Raw genomic sequence first — 13,953 nt, 5'->3', positions numbered from 1 at the left:
AACGAAAACAATGCAATGACGAAGAACGTCATTGCAATAGGGGTAAAATGTGAACGAAAACAAAACAATGACGCAGAACGCTTTCCACTTCAGCGGAATGAACAGGCCACTTTATCACATCACATTATTTGCATCACAATGCCCATCAGGGCCGTCCCACTAAGCAGAGAAATATGAAGTCCTTTTATGGTTCGTTAGCTGTAGTTTCCTCTGGTTTCGTTGTTGGATCACATGATCCAACCGACTTGATCAATGGCAAGTCACCAGACGGTGACATACAAACTCACGCAGTCTTTGTCGTCCATTTCATACGGTTTATCCGTCACGAAGCATATTTGTGCGAAGGGAATCTGCATTGGATTGATTTGTAGATTATTTTCTTCGACACACGGTATATTTTGGCATCTGTCAAACCGGGAGGAATGACCTAGAGACAAACTCTCCTCTTATATTGCGAAAGAGACATTGTTAACGCTTTTATAACGCGTTCTAGAAGAGACCTCTCATGTCACCCGTTGCCAGCTTCTTTGAATTAAACTGTGTTAGAATTGTGTGTGAATCCTTTTAGCTCAGCTATAATTGGATATTCAGTTCCGAGGAGAGGACTTATTCCACGATTCATTTCACATTTAGCAGGATTTAAGCAACCAGTGAGTTTAATATATCATTTTGTGCTCGTTACCTCCAAAGTTTGTTGATACAATTAATAGCACCTACCGTGTGAGTAAAAAAAAAAAGGTTTACACCTAGAAAATTGCTAATTATTAAAAAAAATCATCTATGAAGAGTTAATTATTATACATCATATGAAAGAGTGTTTTATCCCAAATCATTTGGTATCATTTTCGTATGGTATATGTTCATAATTGAGATGAAGGTTATGTGTAGGGAATTGGGACCGCAGGGAATTGGAGACTACCAAGCTTGAACACATCACTGTCTGTCCATCTGTCCGTGTTGGCTTCAATATTGCTATAGAGCCATCTGTGGCCTTTAACAACACTACTGCATATTTCCAATTCATTTTGAAGACTAAAATGCGTTCTTTTTTTCTCGTAAAATTTTGCTCTGATATAAAAACACAATATCCACTGAATGTTGTGGTGTATGCAGATATTTAGAGGTGTTGTTGACGTGAGATTCGCTAGTTGCTTGATAATAAAATCTTTAAATATCGGATGGATATATACTGTCACTGTATTAGGAATCGGATTAGATCGAAGTTGAATTAACAGGAAATAATGTAGAAAAGAGAAAGACTGACAGGCAGGGAGTGTGACTTGGTTAACAGACGCTAGTCTTTCAATACATATCGATGAATATACTCTTATCTGTGAGAACAGAAACCATGGTCGTGGCGGGGGTGTTGAAATGCATATAGCGAACTCACATAATTATTTCCAAAGAGATGACATGACACTGGATTCAGAAATTTGTGACTCCATTTTTATAGAAATAGCTTAGAAAAGAGAAAGAATATTATAGTTGGTGGGGTATACAAACCCCTAAATACTCAGACCGAATGTTTTTCTGAAGCACTGGAGATTGTGTTCAACAAAATAACTAGCGACAACAAAATGTGTTATGTAATGGGTGATTATAATATCGATTTATTACAACATGTCCACTCGGTAAAAAACGTGATCGATATAGAATCCAGTAACTCATGCTACCCCTTAATCGACAAACCTTCACGAATTACGAAGTCATCTACCACTTTAATAGATAATATACTTTCAAATAACCTACTTTCATTTCATGATACTGGTCTATTGTATGGTGATGTATTGAATCACTTGCATTTTGTTACCATTTAAAATTTAAATGTTGCAGATGTAAAGTCATCGAAAGTAAACATCGGTCACAGAATTATAAATCAGAGGAATAGAGAGGCCTTAATTAGGAATTTGCAAGAAGTCGACTGGAGGGATGTTTGTGCTGTAGAACATCCAAACGTTAGTTATAATATTTGTTAAACAACTTTCGTGCATTGTATGATAAGCATTTTCCAATTGTATATTGAAAAAAAAAAAAAAAAAATGTTGGATGACGAATGGACTGTTACAGTCGATCCGACATAAGAATAAATTATACAAAATGTATATAATAAACAGTCAGACCAAAATGCTTATGTGTATAACAATTATCTTGACGCCTTTGAAGCAAATGAATCTGCAGTTGGAGTTCTTACAGATCCGTCAAAGGCCTTTGACACAATTAATCACAATATTTTACTATCTAAACTAAATCGTTATGTAATACGCGGTGTAGCTCATAAAATGTTCACCAGCTATCTTAACAATCTATTACAAGGTACTAAGTATCAATCTTCTATTTCGGAGTTTAGGAGAGTAACATGCGGAATTTCACAGGGTAGCCTGCTTGGGCCACTGATATTTATATTATATTTGAATGATGTTTATAAATCTGCTTATGAATCGTCTTTTATACTGTATGCAGACAAAACAAACATATTTCAGAGAGATTCAAACTTGAAGTCTCTTATGGATACAGAAAATGTAGGTCTTGCATATATATGTGAATAGTTCAAATATAATTATCTCTAAATGTAAAGAAATTTAATTATAGGATTTTTCACAATGGAAATAATACAGATTTAAATGGTTTGAATATTGTTCTTGATAACGGAGTATGGCCAAGGGTAGATAATAGTCAAATTTCTTGGAGTTTATTTAGATAGTTCCTTGTCGGTCTTGGAAATACCATATTCACGAAGTTGAAAGTAAGGTGTCCAAAAACATTGGCATTATATCAAGACTCAAACATCTCTTGCCCAATCACATTCTACGAATGTTATACCGTGCTCTTATACAATTTTTTATACTGTAATTTTGAAAATGATCATGTTCCCTATGAAGCTCAATTTAAGTATTTTATAACCAGAGAAAAAAAGAAGTCAGTCAGTCACTCAATAGTGTCTGACAGTAGAGTCTAGAGAGTAAATGGGTTTCATTCAAATGAAAATTTGGACATGATTTCATCATCCGATCAAAAAACTAAAAAGCACCGTTTTTATAGCCCATGGTTTCAGCTTTAACATACCGAAATTTGGAAAAGAACAGAACACAAATAAGCTAGATAATTTGAAGTAATAAACCTGTTTAATATACATTTGAATGTTGGATATGACACATGTAAGGCGCAAAGAAACAAATATGTGCGTTTCTTTCCAGCATCGGGATGTCGGGAGTGTGAATTACTCAGAATATGGGGCTATCAATACTAATTTCACTTCGTATGTCTCGTTAAAGAGACAACATGAGATCCTGCTCTTCGCGCATGCGCACAGTTGTTCTTCGCAGCTAAGGCTTATGAAAGGTAAATTTTCATCGCGCAAGTTATACTTCAATTTTCATCGAAAATCTTCAGTCTACATGTATGTATTTCATCTTTTGCACAAGCTGCGCCTTGAGCATTTGACTATCAAGTGGATTTGGCGCCTTATAAATCATATGTATTATTATTATTATTATTATTATTATTATTACATTGGAAACGAAGTTAACTTTGACTTTTTAAACGTTTTTTTGGACGTTTTAATCAGGTTAGACGCTCTCTAGGCTTTTCCACTATCGTTTTAGAGTTCACGATCAATGTCAGTGGGCACAGCGAATTTTCCGCCGTGCATGTCGGGGGACTTAGCCGACCGTAAAACACTCGTCCCGCCTAATGAGCCTAAGAGCTCCACGCGGGGAAATAAGAAAAAGACTTTACAAAAGCCAGACATCCCGTCGGGAAGTCGCTCAAGTTCAATTAGGCCAAAGTCTATGGCTCCAGCGACGGTCTCGAGACCCCTGGATGAACATAACAGAGAAGAAAACGTATGGGTTTAAAGCACTTCAGCCATGGAGCTTCGCATGAATGTATAGAAGCCATGTTGGCCCGTGTGGTTGCGGCCATTCCGGGCCCCTCTCAAAGCGGAACATTTTCCGACGATTTTGTTGAGTCAGCGGATTACGTTGGCTCGGATGATGTGGAGCAATACACATCGGAGGCTTGCGTGCCTAATATTGCAGCCAAGTTTGCTGTACACACAGGAGTGGGAGAACCACTTGATGTGGAGATTGCAAACTCAGCCTCATATTTGATTATGAAACGATTGGAAGATGAAGTCCTTTCAGATACTTTAGCTAAGTACTTGCATCCAAGTAATTGTGAATATTTGGACACCCCAAAAATCAACTCGGCAATATGAGAGAAACCTTTCACAACGAGCTCGCTTTCGTGACTTGTAACTACAGAGAGTTCAAAGATCTCTGACCAGAGGACTGTCGGCCTTTGCGCAGTTGCTTTCATCTCAGACAATCACAGAAACTCAGCAAGACTCTTTGGCATTAATCTGTGATGCCAATTATGAGTTGAATAGTTTGAAAAAGAATTCATTAAGCCGGAAATGAACGCGGCTTACAGCCATCTTTGCAAGCCTTCGGCTCCAGTGACAAAGTTTCTCTTTGGACATGAGCTTGGAAAACGCATGAAGGACCTCAAGGAGGAGCAACGGGTAATGGCCGGGGCGGTAGGAATTCAGCAAGAGAAGCCCATACATCGGGTACACCAACTTTACCACCCATACAAGACATTGACAGAAAATTTTTGATCAGTGTAGCCCACTTACCAGGCCGGGACAATACAGAAGCTGACCAAAAGTCAGGCAAATTTAATGACAGAAGCGAATGGATGCTTAAAGGCAGGCTTTACTACTTCAGCTAGAAGGGATTAGACCACCCAGCGAGTTAGCGAGGTCACTGTGACAGGTGGCTATCTCATTAACTCAGCTCTCATTTAACATAAGAAAAAGAGGATCATGGGGGACCAACAGGCACCGATTGGGGAAGTTTTCTATATAGAGGGAGCAAGTAGGTACAAGTAGGACAGTGTGCCTTTAATAGAGAAGATTTATATGAAGTAGTTTCATTTTTGGGCCTCCTGAGATTGACCTGTTTGCATTTAGAATAAATGCACAGTTGAGTAGGTTTGTATCTTGGCGACCACTTATGCAGAATCAGTGGATGCTTTTTCACTGAACATGAGAAAATTCAATTTCTATGCATTTCCCCCTTTCTGCCTCATACCCAAATGCCTCCAAAAGATTAGAATGGATAATGCAAAAGGACTGTTGTCCCAAATCGGCCAACGCAAGCATGGTTCCCATGTCTTAAATAAAGCGATAATAAAAGGAGAACCACTCCTATAAAAGAGAAAAGACAGCCTTCTCACTCAACCTGGATCTAATGTGCACACCCCTTTAATACACGATCGTCTTGATCTTCTTTGTTTCAGATTATGCGGGAATCCTTTAATAATGCTACGTTTATGCTAGGTTTACACAGAGAGGTGAAATCTAGAAAGGAGTGGTAACTCTTGTAATTTATTCAAACGCATTCGTGAGTTCTAAAGCGTAACAATGGAATGTGTAACATTCCACTTGGCTTTGAAGTTCCATGCTCCGAACCGCGCTTCCACTGCGGTGAATTTCGGAGGCACTGCACCAGTTTCACATTTATTACAAAATATCAAATTACCAGCAAAATGTCAGTGTAAATTATAAACTTTATATGGAGAATGTAATGGGAATAGTGCATCAAACAATTTTTCAAATTTAGTACTCCGCCCTTCCTATAATTTGTGTGCCAGAGTTGGTAAAAGAAAAATTAGATCCTGACAAAAACTCAATATTTTAGGATAATGCGCTACTTTGTGCGTGTTTTAACGCCCCGTTATTTGATCCATGACAATCTTCGATAACTATAAGTTGGCTAATGCGTGTTTCGCGTGTTTTCTGTATTTTTGCAGTTGGAAAAAGGATGAAATTACACAAGTTTGTGTTCGCTTGTTCTACTCATTACACATTTAACAATTGATAAGAAATCACGGAAAGGGACAGCGAACAGTTGCTGTCCCAGATAGCAAAGTATCTGGGCCCATATGGGAATCATGTGGGCCTACTGGGGCCCATATGTACCATGTAAAACCCATATGTGGCCCATATGGTTTGTCCCACCTAGAACCCAGATAATAAAAACCATATGGGCCCCATGTGGTATCTATATGGGCGATGTGGTCTTATTTCAGGGTCGACTGAGCCCAGATAGAAACATATAAAACACATATGGGGCCCATATGGGTTTTCCCACCTAGAACCCAGATAATAAAAACCATATGGGCCCCATGTGGTATCTATATGGGCGATGTGGTCTTATTTCAGGGTCGACTGAGCCCAGATAGAAACATATAAAACACATATGGGGCCCATATGGGTTTTCCCACCTAGAACCCACATAATAAAACCATATGGGCCCCATGTGGTATCTATATGGGCGAAGTGGCGTAATTATGGATCGACTGAGCCCAGATAGAAACATATAAAACCCATATGGGGGCCGTATGGGTTTTCCCACCTAGAACCCACATAATAAAACCATATGGGCCCCATGTGGTATCTATATTGGCGAAGTGGCATAATTATGGATCGACTGAGCCCAGATAGCAACATATAAATCCCATATGGGGCCCATATGGGTTTTCCCACCTAGAACCCACATAATAAAACCATATGGGCCCCATGTGGTATCTATATGGGCGAAGTGGCATAATTATGGATCGACTGAGCCAAGATAGAAACATATAAAAACCCATATGGGGCCCATATGGGTTTTCCCACCTAGAACCCACATAATAAAACCATATGGGCCCCATGTGGTATCTATATGGGCGAAGTGGCATAATTATGGATCGACTGAGCCCAGATAGAAACATATAAAACCCATATGGGGCCCATATGGGTTTTCCCACCTAGAACCCACATAATAAAACCATATGGGCCCCATGTGGTATCTATATGAGCGAAGTGGCGTAATTATTGATCGACTGAGCCCAGATAGAAACATATAAAACCCATATGGGGCCCATATGGGTTTTCCCCACCTAGAACCCACATAATAAAACCATATGGGCCCCATGTGGAATCTATATGGGCGAAGTGGCATAATTATGGATCGACTGAGCCCAGATAGAAACATATAAAACCCATATGGGGCCCATATGGGTTTTCCCACCTAGAACCCACATAATAAAACCATATGGGCCCCATGTGGTATCTATATGGGCGAAGTGGCATAATTATGGATCGACTGAGTCCAGATAGAAACATATAAAACCCATATGGGGCCCATATGGGTTTTCCCACCTAGAACCCACATAATAAAACCATATGGGCCCCATGTGGTATCTATATGGGCGAAGTGGCATAATTATGGAGCGACTGAGCCCAGATAGAAACATATAAGACCCATATGGGGCCCATATGGGTTTTCCCACCTGGAACCCACATAATAAAACCATATGGGCCCCATGTGGTATCTATATGGGCGAAGTGGCATAATTATGGATCAACTGAGCCCAGATAGAAACATATAAGACCCATATGGGGCCCATATGGGTTTTCCCACCTAGAACCCACACAATAAAACCATATGGGCCCCATGTGGTATCTATATGGGCGAAGTGGCATAATTATGGATCGACTGAGCCCAGATAGAAACATATAAAAACCCATATGGGGCACATATGGGTTTTCCCTCCTAGAACCCACATAATAAAACCATATGGGCCCCATGTGGTATCTATATGGGCGAAGTGGCATAATTCGTCACTGTTTTCACGAAGTGACGGTAGTGAAAAAAATTGCATTCACTTTGCGTAACGATTTTCCTCACTACCGTCACTTCGTGAAAACAAGGACGAATTATGGATCGACTGAGCCCAGATAGAAACATATAAAACCCATATGGGGCCTATATGGATTTTCCCACCTAGAACCCACATAATAAAACCATATGGGCCCCATGTAGTATCTATATGGGCGAAGTGGCATATTTCTGGGTCGACTGAGCCCAGATAGAAAAATATGAAACCTATTTGGGGCCCATATGGGTCCTCCCACGAATCCATATAATAAAACCACATGGGCCCCATGTTGTTTCCATATGGGCGGTGTGGCTTATCGCCTGATCCCAGATAGAGACATATCTAACCCATATGGGGCCTATATGGCCCACCTAGAACCTACGAAGTAAAACCATATGGGCCCCACTTTGTATGTATATGGGATCGCTTGAGCCCAGAAAGAAACGTATCAAACCCATATTGGCCCTATATATTGGTCCTACCTGAAACCAAATAATAAGTAAACCATATGGGCCCCATGCGCCATCTACAGGGGCGATGTGGTTTATCGCCTGAGCCCAGATAGAGACATATCAAACCCATATGGGGCCCATATGGGTCCTCCCACGAACCCACATTATAAAACCATATGGGCCCCATGTGGTATCTATATGGGCGATGTGGCTCATCGCCTGAGCCCTGATAGAAACATATCAAACCCATATGGGCCCCATCTGGGTTCTACCTGCACTTTCGAGAGAAAAAAAAAATTGGTTGGCTGCTACCCCCTCCCCCCCCCCCCCCCCTGCGTGATGCTCCCATATCTGATGATGATGATATTTGATGATAATCCGAAAAAGTGGATTTTATTTCAATAAATTTAATTAAAATCCCGCCCCCACCACGAGCCCACGATTGTGCGCAATTATGTAGCGCACATAGAAATGATTCACTAATTTCGTTACGTATAATCGACGTTGCACGTGCGCTATACATCGCGCTAGACTATTGACTCGTACGTGCATGCATGCTTACATCGCATATATTCAACAGACAACACACGTGTCTATTAGCCGATCAGTCTTTTGTCTTTTGATGGTTCCTGACCCTGCATGCATGCTTCTTGATCGACTGACACCAGGTGATACAGTTATATTTAGCTCAAAAACATTAGTTATGTGCATGTAACGAGGTGTTTAGTATTTCAGTGGTTCGTTATATTCATGAATTATATTGGCGATATCGTGAAATAAGCCACCACTAGTTCAGTGTGTATGCATACACTTGTGTACAAAGTCTATGGAGGTGGAAAGAATCCCCCTATGCGTAGACAATGAAGCTATCCTGTGCGGCATGAATGAGGGGTGTTCTGTATTGTACTCTGTAGTAATTATGTTTTGTGCATAGTGTGCATATGCAGTACTGAAGTAATGACAGATGTGCACATATTAAACTGGATATAGTGAGTGTATATAATCTACATGTAGGTGCTTTTAGATTTCCCTACTTGATCTTAAAAGAAGTAACAGTGTTAGTTACTGTTACTGTGTTAGCTTCTCGAGGCCTGGTGACTTGGTTTACAATTACAGTCTTTCGGTGTTACTGTTAATAGGTATACTAGTGTTATACTGTTACTTTGACGACAAGCACATAAACTGGATAGTAGTACTAGCTGAGTACATGTATGACTGTGCTTGAGATTTCCCTTCTAATTCTATTAATGACTGAGTAATGTCTACTGTGAGTAAATTGATAAATTGATCCCTCCTTGTATGAGAGGTTTTGTGTACAGAGACAGTGTACAATATTTGTCCAAGTGATACTGATACTACTCTTTATAAATTATTACATTAGAGACACAAAGGAAGCAGGGATCACCAATGACCACTGTGCCGGAGACTGATTCATAAGATTATTCTGCAAGTAAGTTGATACTTTCATTATTTAAAATTTTGTCATCAAAAAGTTTTTAAATGTATTTAACAATGAAGTTATGCCTCTTTATGTGGTTGTTTTGCACAGTTTAGTTTTTGTTTCTGTGAGGTTTTTTTTAATATTCACTATAAGGTATGTAAAATATGCATTTTCTTAATTTCCATTTACAGATACAAGAGTGTTTAACATACTTGAGAAAGTTGTGGAGAGGCTTGACCGTGTGGAGGATCTACTGTCAAGGATAGTAGAGCGTCAGCCATTACCTTGTGATGATGAGGGTGTTGATGAGGCTGTTCTCCCTCTATTGCCATGTGAGAGCCGGGAAGCCCTACAGGAGCTGAACACCCTCCTAGAGGCGTCATCGGTAGCTCGAAAGAAATTGGTACAAAACTAATTCTGTCTTATGCAAATTGTATCTATTACTCACCTCTTTCTTCCCCCTTCTTTTAGTAATTTATTTGCACCAAATTGTGTAGTTTAAAGATGATACAATGTGTTTTGTATATAAAATTGAACACTATGGAAATGTTAGATGAAAGTTTTGAATTATGAACGAACGAAGTAGACAAACAAAATTTTGTAAATTTGCAATTTTGCAGCGCTTAATCTAAACTCTACTCAATGTCATGGCTCTTGTCATAGGATTTTAATTCATTTTCCTCTCTTTTCCAGACACGCATCCTGAGCCTCGTTGGTGGGTCTGGGCAGGCGGTCTGCAGAAACGCTATGAAAAAAATAGTAGGCCACGAAGTAAGCAAGATCTTCAATTTAACGGGAGCAAAGGGGAAGTTTGCTTTTGCCGACTTCAGAAGCCTGAATGCTGTAGTAACAAGTAAGCAATCTTCCTATTTGCTCTGTCCCTGATAGAAGCGGTCAGGGCTTCAAGATAATATGTCTATAATTTTGTTTTTGTTTCAATTGATTTAAAAAAAAAAAGAACAGATATTAGACAATCAAGATTTTAAGAGACAGCAAAGTAAAAAATCCCCCCCCCCCCTTCAAAAAAAAAAGTAGTTGTCAAGGGTGAGTTGTCCTGATATGATTACAAATGTAACAAAGTTATCTTGTGCAGAGCTAAAGAATTTATATAAAGTTGAAGGGTTTAGCATTTTATTACTTTTTCGATTAATGATGTTGAGTGTTTGGTCCTAGTCGGGTTTCCCAATATATTATATTTTAAATAAAAAGATATATGAATGTTTCAGGCTCAGTGTTGCAAAAAGAGCAGTTTTGCGAAAATATGTAAGAATTTGATCCATTCAATTGCCTTATATAATAATTTAAAATGTAGTGCAAGAATACAGGTATATATAGAAGGAGCATTTGAAATTGCTGGAATGACAGGCCTGTGCCGATATAGATATCTGCATATTTTAGGCACATCGGAATCTGCAGATGATTTTTTTTTCTATATTGGTATTAGCCAATTTGTAAAAAAGGTATATCAGTTCTGGCATCAAATTAATCTATTTGCTTACAAGGTTGACAATAAGCTAACATAATACCATAAGCACATTTAGGGATTTTTTTTTTATTTTACTAAGCTTATCCATTGCTGTATCAACTATTCATGGGTGTACTGTAATCTGAATTAACCAGCCATCGGGGATTAATGTGAGAACAAAATTGGCAATTTATATTCAGCATTAAAAGGTGCAGGTAAATCACTAATGGATGTTATCACATCTGCTGAGGGTGGAGGAATCAATTTTGATTGTGGGAAGTTGAGACTGTCTATTGTTTTCCTTTTCTTAGTACTCTCTTTGAGTATATCAAGATAATTTTTGTAATGATGCGTTATTTAATTGAGTAGGTTTTGCATAATGATTTAACAAATACTGGAGCAGAAAATGCAACTTGTTGACTGAATGTTATTACCATGGAAGTTCTGTTTTCTAAACACCAGATGAATATCATATACTTTACAGACAATACATCCTTCTTTTTTCAGAGGGTATACGACCCAACAGAGGGATGAAGGATACCTCAGAAAACGACATATCCATGTGGACTGGACGGTGGTTCACCAATGCCAGGGATCGGCAAGGAGACCGACGGGCAAGGAGGATGGCCACAGGAGCAAACAACCATCAAGGACCTGAGTAACAGATCTGATGAACTGGTGTTATTTTAGGTCAGAGGTCAAAGGTCACAGGGTCCTAAAAGTGTTATAAAATCCCAGAAAATATGTCATTGCTGTGGGAACTTAAAAATAATTTTAAAACCATACTAACCCAGTACCCAGTTATAGCTCCATCAACTCCATTTAGCAACAAAATTCTCTTCACGTAATGATGTTTTTTTTTCTTTTCAAAACCCCTTTGTCTCCTTACCGATCCGTGGCGTTGGTGATCTCAAGAGTTGAAGCTCCCAGTAGGGTTAAACTTATGCGGGGTTTACAGTATTTATTAAAATTAGCTTCTAGGTATTTTTGTAAATTGAGGAGAGAAAACATTTTTGTCTCGCTGTTAGAAATAGCTCTAGCAATTTATTTGGCGGAACAATTTTTAATTACCTTTGACTCGGGTAGTAGGTACATCTTTTCTGTAGTTCTAGAGTTTACTAAATCATTCAGGAATGAGACAAAAACAGGGTCATCACTTGTGTGTGAGATAAGATAAATGTACATAACATATATATTTTATGCTTTGTATTCAAAGTTTTATATAAATGACTTGACCTTACAATCTTGTATGGAATCAAAAACCAAAAAACCAATTAACACACACAAAAGCTCTATCTTAGCCCATGTAAGCTGCTTGAACAGAACAATTTTTAACTTTGACACGGGTAGTAGGTACATATTTTTCTGTAGTTCTAGAGTTTACTAAATCATTCAGGAATGAGACAAAAACAGGGTCTTCACTTGTGTGTGAGATACGATAAATGTACATAACATATATATTCTATGCTTTGTATTCAATGTGTTTATATAAGTAACTTGACCTTAAAATCTTGTATGGAATCAGAAACTAAAAATCAATAACACACACAAAGCCCTATCTTAGCCAAGGTAAGATGTACGATCAGATATTTAGTTGGGTTTGTTTTCCCCACCTGAACTGAAAAAGTATACCAGACAAGTATTCATTAGCATTAATGCACCTTGCCAATCTTTGCAAATCTTTGCCAACATAAGGGCCTAAATTCTCGAAGCTAGGTTTACGTAAACCTTGATTTAAGACGCGTCATATGACGTCATTTTTCAGACCATGTTTTAAATTATGTTAAGGAACTCTACGTAAAACAGTGGGCAACGTAAACCGTGGACATCATAGACCACCTTCGTGAATTCAAGCCAAAGTGTGCAAACATTTTTTGTCGCCAATTTTTTTTTAATTAGTAACTTGCCAATTTATTGACATTTGTGTATGAAACCAAAATGTGCTTATTATGTACTATAAATATTTTTGTAAGATGACAATCGGTGTGCTAAGTGGACTTTGGCTGAAACAAAAAAGAACGTTCTAAACAAATCGTATTAGTATTCAAGATTATGTTAATGCATTGTGTTATATATTTTCTAGATGTAAGAAAAGTTGAACAATGATATGTTCTTGGTTTTTTTTAATGTAGTACCGGTACATATACATGTAACATGTTTCTGAACAAGTTTTATTATAGGAACTGGAGTTATTGGAGTATGATACATGTTTTTATATGTGTTATTTTTTGTGTTTTTACATTCAATTAGAGAAGAGAGCACCAGGCTTCCTTTGATATTGTATATCCCTAAAATTTTTCTTTCCTGTTCATAATCACAACAATGTTCATGATTCAAATTCGTTTAGCTTTGAAGCATAGCATATTGATTATTAATTAAAATTTTTCTTTTTCAACGAAGAATTCTATGTACTATTGTTCTTTATCTGAAGTTTCTGCCATTTAATACAGAGAGTACGTGCACACACAGAAACCAACCCCAATGAAGCTCTTTCCCCGCTTATGGAGTTCAGACTCGCACCCACTATACATTTTTATGACAAGCTGCATGTAGATAAGTCATGGCTTCCATACAAATTCCAAAAAAAGTCCGCAGCACAAAACAGTATATTGTGGAAGTACATGTATTGTAAGTTGGGTTTGAGTTCTGTGTATTTTCTACCCTCCCTTGCCCCCTAAATGAACATTATAATTGTATCTGGATTGGAAATACAATGTACATGTCTTCATGAAGCCACATATTGATTCTGATCATATTGATTTGATTTATAGTATTGCTTTTGTGGATATGTTATTTGATTATTGGACAGAGTTTTAAATGATCTCACTATAAAATTGTGAATGATTAGATGCATGCACATGTTAGAAATTGGCATATCCGATCCAGAA

General features: G+C 38.2%; 1 long non-coding RNA gene across 1 annotated transcript; it reads left to right on the top strand.

Annotated features, from left to right (window-relative positions):
• The first annotated feature begins 250 nt into the window (after positions 1–250).
• LOC115920047 lies at positions 251–13,641 on the top strand. The gene is made up of 5 exons (XR_004062141.1): positions 251–650; positions 9,541–9,609; positions 9,792–10,003; positions 10,294–10,453; positions 11,573–13,641. It is a non-coding gene; the product is annotated as an uncharacterized LOC115920047 (long non-coding RNA).
• Positions 13,642–13,953: the final 312 nt, after the last annotated feature.

Source organism: Strongylocentrotus purpuratus, unplaced genomic scaffold (genome assembly GCF_000002235.5).
Source record: "Strongylocentrotus purpuratus isolate Spur 01 unplaced genomic scaffold, Spur_5.0 spur5_scaffold_7, whole genome shotgun sequence".
Classification (NCBI taxonomy): Eukaryota; Metazoa; Echinodermata; class Echinoidea; order Camarodonta; family Strongylocentrotidae; genus Strongylocentrotus; species Strongylocentrotus purpuratus.
This window is presented reverse-complemented; position numbering and strand designations above follow the sequence as displayed.